Genomic DNA, 6,102 nt, shown 5'->3' on the forward strand with positions numbered 1-6,102 from the left:
CCCTAAAGTGAGCTGATTACCTACCAAAGAACTCCGATCACCCAGGAGATCAGCCTGAGATCAGAATTACACATGTCGGGATCTCTACAGGGACAGAAGACGCCAATGGGCAGGTAAAGTGGAGTGGGAACAGTGGACTGATGTCAGAAGATAAACAAAAGGGGGAGGGAGCCACCAGAGGCCACCAGTTGGAAAGTAATACCCCAATATGAGCGAGAGTGCCCTGCGTCTGGGGACCAGCATTAACTTGGAGACTGGTTGAAAGCACTTCAAAAGAGCAAAGGATGGGGGGTGGTAATTGTGGGAATTGGGGTGGCTAGGGACAGGGGCTTAAGTCCCCGGTCCCAGGACAGCCTCCCCTGGTGCTGAGCCAGAGAGAGTGTGGCGGAGAAACCAGCTCTTGGTCCCTAAGCCGCCAGCACACCCGAGAATGCATGGGTTCTGGCTCCTGTAAGGGGATAGAAGCCACACAGGAGGGCAGAACGCACGAGCCCTGCTACAGAGTCTGAGATACACGTGCCCCTTATCCTCCCCAGAGAGAGGTACAAAGGCCCAACCGGCGCTCTTTGACCCGCGCCTTGTTTCAGAGCCCAAGACACACGTCCCAAATTCTCCCCTGACAGAGGTGCGCGAAGGCCCAGCCTAGTGCTTTTGGACCTGCACCCCGTTCTCAGAGTCCGAGACATGCGTGCGACCCACAGCCTCCCCTGAAAGAGGTGCGCGCAAGCCGGGCACTCTTAGATCCAGAAAGACCCAGCACTCCCAGCCCGGGCCGGCGGGAAAATCTCAGTGTGCGATCGCTGCTTGGAAACTCTCTGGCAGTCTGGAGCTGCCCAGACAGCCGACACTGCTGTGGTTTTGGGCACAAGCAAAAGATCCTGTGTCCCCAGGGACCGCATCTCGGAACCTGCTCTGCCAGCGGCCAAGGGGGAACTTATTTGGGCTCTGCAGCCAGACTGAGGCTTCTCTCTGAGAGGGAGGTCAGGGTGCAGTTTGTTTTCCTCTAAAACTATAAAAACCATCAAAAGCGGTCAAGGTGAGAGGAAAAAAAAGTGAACAAACCTAAAAACCACCAGAGAACAAAAGCCTGAAAAAATCCAGTTTCCTCAGAGCCCACCCCCTTGAGGGAGGCGGGAGGCCAAAACTCTGGGAACATCATTGACTAAAAACCCACGTGGCAGGCCCCTCCCCCAGAAAACAAACCAAGAAAGAAAGAAAAGAAAAGAAAAGACTGCAAGAGAACAACCACCACTACTTCATAGGAAAACTTTTATTTTTAATTCGTTCCCACTATTCTGGTTCATTTTTTTTTATATACATAATTTTTTAACCTATTTACCATCACAGTGAGCTGTTCAGTACATCAAATTCCATAATAACCTGAACTTTTTGATACATACACCTGTATTTTTCTTTTGCAGTTCTATTTTTTGAATTTCTTTTTTTTTAATTTTAGTTTAGTCTAGTTTATTCCTTTTTATTTTTATTTTCTAATATTCATATAGAGTTAAACTTCAAAGTAATCCCCTTTCCCCAATCAATACTACCCCTATAGGTAAACCAATTTTGAATCCCCCTTTATCTTAGGAAAGTTGAGTTCTTTAACAAAGATATAAAGATACATCCAGGAAGAATCAAAACAACCTTCTTCGCCCACACTGAGAATTTATAACCACTCTCCCATCTTTTTCTTCCACCACTGTTTCTGTGTTTTTGTGTTTGTCCTGACAGTATATAAATCTTACACTTGGGGTTCTTTTTGACGAAGTTCTTCCTTTATTTGCATATATATTTTTTTTCTCTTGTCCTATACTTTTATCAGTCTTTTTGTTTGTCTGTTTTTGTTTGTACACTTCATAAATCATACCTTGGGGCCCATTTAGATTGAAACTTCTCTTTCATCTTCCCTTTCTTTCCTGTCTCTCTCTCTCATTCTCTCTCTTTTTTTTCTTTTTCTTTTCTTTTGTCTCTTGTTTGGGTGGGGAATCCTGACTGCTCAGAAGTGTTCCAGGAGGCACGTTGACTGCACCACAGTCGATACATCCAGCTACATCTGTTCAGTCATCTCTCACCAAAATGACTAGGAGGAGGAATGCCCAACAGAAGAAAAATACAGAGGATGGACCTTCTTCAATAGAGCTAATGGCTATCAACATAGACAATATGTCAGAAAGAGAATTCAGGCTAACAATTATCCAGGCAATAGCTAGGTTGGAGAAAGCCATGGATGACCAAATGGAATTGATTAGGGCCAAGCTGAAAGCAACCAGAGATGTTCTCAATGTTAGGGCTGAGCTAAAAGCTACCAGGGCTGAGGTTCACAATGCTCTCAATGAGTTCCAATCTAATCTAAATTCTCTCAAAGCTAGGGTAACAGAGACAGAAGATAGAATTAGTGATCTGGAGGACAAATAGATAGAGAGAAAGGATCAGGAGGAAGCCTGGAACAGCTTAGAAACCACAAAAACAGAATCAGGGAAATAAATGATGCCATGAAATGTTCCAATGTCAGAATTATTGGAATCCCTGAAGGGGAGGAGGAAGAAAGAAGTCTAGAAGATATAGTGGAACAAGGTTTTTATGAAAATTTTCCCAATCTCATGAATGGAACCAGCCGAATGGTCTCCACCCAAGATTATAGATTCCACAAAAACATCAAGGCACCTGATAGTCAAATTGAGGAATCATAATTGTAGGTATAATCTCTTGAAAGCGCTAGGACAAAGAGGCTCCTTACTTACAGAGGAAAGCCCATCAGAATAACGTCAGACCTGTCCACAGAGACCTGGCAAGCCAGAAAAGGCTGGCAAGACATATTCAGGGCATTAAATGAGAAGAACATGCAGCCAAGAATACTTTATCCAGCAAGACTGACATTCAAAATGGTTGGAGAGATAAAGAGTTTCCAAGACCGGCAAGGCTTAAAAGACTATGCAACCACCAAGCTGACACTGCAGGAAATATTAAGGGTGGTTCTATAAAAGAGGAAAAATCCTAAGAATATCATTGAACAGAAATATAGAGACAATCCACAGAAAGAAAGACTTCAGAGGTAACACGATGTCAATAAAAACGTATCTATCAATAATCACCCTCGATGTGAATGGCCTAAATGCGCCCATAAAACAGCACAGGGTTGCAGACTGGATAAAATGACAGGACCCATCCATGTGTTGTCTACAAGAGACCCATTTTGAACCTAAAGATACACTCAGACTGAAAGTGAAGGGATGGAGAAGCATCTTTCATGCCAATGGGCCTCAAAAGAAGGCCGGGGTAGCGATTCTCATATCAGGCAAATTAGATTTTAAACTAAAGACTGTAGTCAGAGATACAGAAGGACACTACATCATTCTTAAAGGTACTATCCACCAAGATGATCTAACAATTGTAAATATCTATGCCCCCAATATGGGAGCAGCCAATTACATAAGAAAACTGTTAATCAAGATAAAGAATCATATTGATATGAATACATTAATAGGAGATCTTAACATGCCTCTCTCAGAAATAGATCATTGAAGCAGAAAATCAATAAAGAAACAAGAACATTGAATGACACACTGGACCAGATGGACCTCATAGATATATACAGAACACTCCACCCTAAAACAACAGAATACTCATTATTCTCAAGTACACATGGAACCTTCTCAAGAATAGACCACATACTGGGTCACAAATCAGGACTCAACTGATTCCAAAAGACTGAGATTATTCCCTGCATATTCTCAGATCACAGTGCTTTGAAACTGGAGCTCAATCACAAGAAAAACTTCAGAAGGAACTCAAACACCTGGAAGCTAAAGACCACCTCGCTTAAGAATGCTTGGATCAACCAGGAGATCAAAGAAGAAGTGAAACAATTCATGGAAACCAAAGAGAATGAAGACACTTCGGTCTAAAACCTACGGGATACAGCAAAGACAGTCCTAAGGGGGAAATACATAGCTATCCAAGCCTCTCTCCCTGGGTGGCTCAGTGGGTTAAGCCACTGCCTTCGGCTCGGGTCATGATCTCAGGGTCCTGGGATCGAGTCCCGCGTCGAGCTCTCTGCTCGGCGGGGAGCCTGCTCTCTCTCTCTCTCTCTGCCTGCCTCTCTGCCTACTTGTGATCTCTGTCTGTCAAATAAATAAATTTAAAAAAAAATCTTAAAAAAAAAAAATTGAAAAATCCAGAACACAGCAGCTGTCTCTACACCTTAAAGAACTGGAGAATCAACAACAAATCAAACCAACTCCACACATAAGAAGGGAAATAATCAAGATTAGAGCTCAATAATCAAGATTAGAGATCAATGAGGTAGAAACCAGAGATACAGTAGAACGTATCAGTGAAACTAGAAGCTAGTTTTTTGAAAGAATCAATAAGATCGATAAACCATTGGCCACAGTAATCCAAAAGAAAAGAGAGAAAGCCCAAATTAATAAAATTATGAATGAAAGGGGAGAGATCACAACGAACACCAAGGAAGTAGAAACAATCATCAGAAGTTATTATCAACAGTTATATGCCAATAAGCTAAGCAACCTAGATGAAATGGATGCATTCCTGGAAAACTATAAACTCCCAAAATTGATCCAGGAAGAAATTGACAACCTGAATAGACTGATATCTTGTAACGAGATTGAAGCAGTGATCAAAAACCTCTCAAAAAACAAGAGCCCAGGACCTGACAGATTCCCTGGGGAATTCTACCAAACTTTCAAAGAAGAAATAACACCTATTCTCCTGAAGCTGTTTCAAAAAATTGAAGCAGAAGGAAAAATTCCAGACTATTTCTATGAAGCCAGCATTACCCTGCTCCCCAAACCAGGCAAATACCCTACCAAAAAGGAGAATTTCAGACCAAGACCACTGATGAATATGGGTGCTAAGATTCCCAACAAGATCCTAGCAAACAGGATCCAACAGCACATTAAAAAGATTATCGACCATGACCAGGTGGGATTCATCCCTGGGCTACAAGGATGGTTCAACATTCGCAATTCAATCAAAGTGATAGAACAAATTAATAAGAGAAGAGAGAAGAACCACATGGTCCTCTCAATTGATGCAGAAAAAGCATTTGACAAAATCCAGCATCCGTTCCTGATTAAAACACTTCAAAGTATAGGGATAGAGGGAACATTCCTGAACTTCATAAAATCTATCTATGAAAGACCCACAGCAAATATCATCCTCAATGGGAAAAAGCTTGCAGCCTTCCCGTTGAGACTGGAACACGACAAGGATGCCCACTCTCACCACTCTTGTTCAACATAGTATTAGAAGTCCTAGCAACAGCAATCAGACAACAAAGAGAAATAAAAGGTATCCAAATTGGTAATGAAGAAGTCAAACTCTCTCTCTTCACAGATGACATGATTCTTTATATGGAAAACCCAAAGACTCCACCCCCAAACTACTAGAACTCATACAGCAATTCAGCAACGTGGCAGGATACAAAATCAATGTACAGAAATCAGTGGCTTTCTTATACATTAACAATGAAAATACAGAAAGGGAAATTAGAGAATCGATTCCATTTACTATAGCACCAAGAACCATAAGATACCTGGGAATAAACCTAACCAAAGAGGTAAAGGATCTGTACTCGAGGAACTACAGAACACTCATGAAAGAAATTGAAGAAGATACAAAAAGATGGAAGACCATTTCATGCTCTTGGATCAGAAGAATAAACATTGTTAAAATGTCTATACTACCTAGAGCAATCTATACTTTTAATGCTATTCCGATCAAAATTCTACCAGTATTCTTCAAAGAGCTGGAGCAAATAATCTTAAAATTTGTATGGAATCAGAAGAGACCCCGAATCGCTAATGAAATTTTGAAAAACAAAAATAAAACTGGGGGCATTACATTACCTGATTTCAAGCTTTACTACAAAGCTGTGATCACCAAGACAGCATGGTACTGGCATAAAAACAGACACATAGACCAGTGGAACAGTGTAGAGAGCCCAGATATGGACCCTCAACTCTATGGGCAAATAATCTTCGACAAAACAGGAAAAAATATACAGTGGAAAAAAGACAAGTCTCTTCAATAAATGGTGCTGGGAAAACTGGACAGCTATATGTAGAAGAATGAAACTCA

Source organism: Neovison vison, chromosome 1, assembly GCF_020171115.1.
Source record: "Neovison vison isolate M4711 chromosome 1, ASM_NN_V1, whole genome shotgun sequence".
In the NCBI taxonomy this organism is placed as follows: domain Eukaryota; kingdom Metazoa; phylum Chordata; class Mammalia; order Carnivora; family Mustelidae; genus Neogale; species Neogale vison.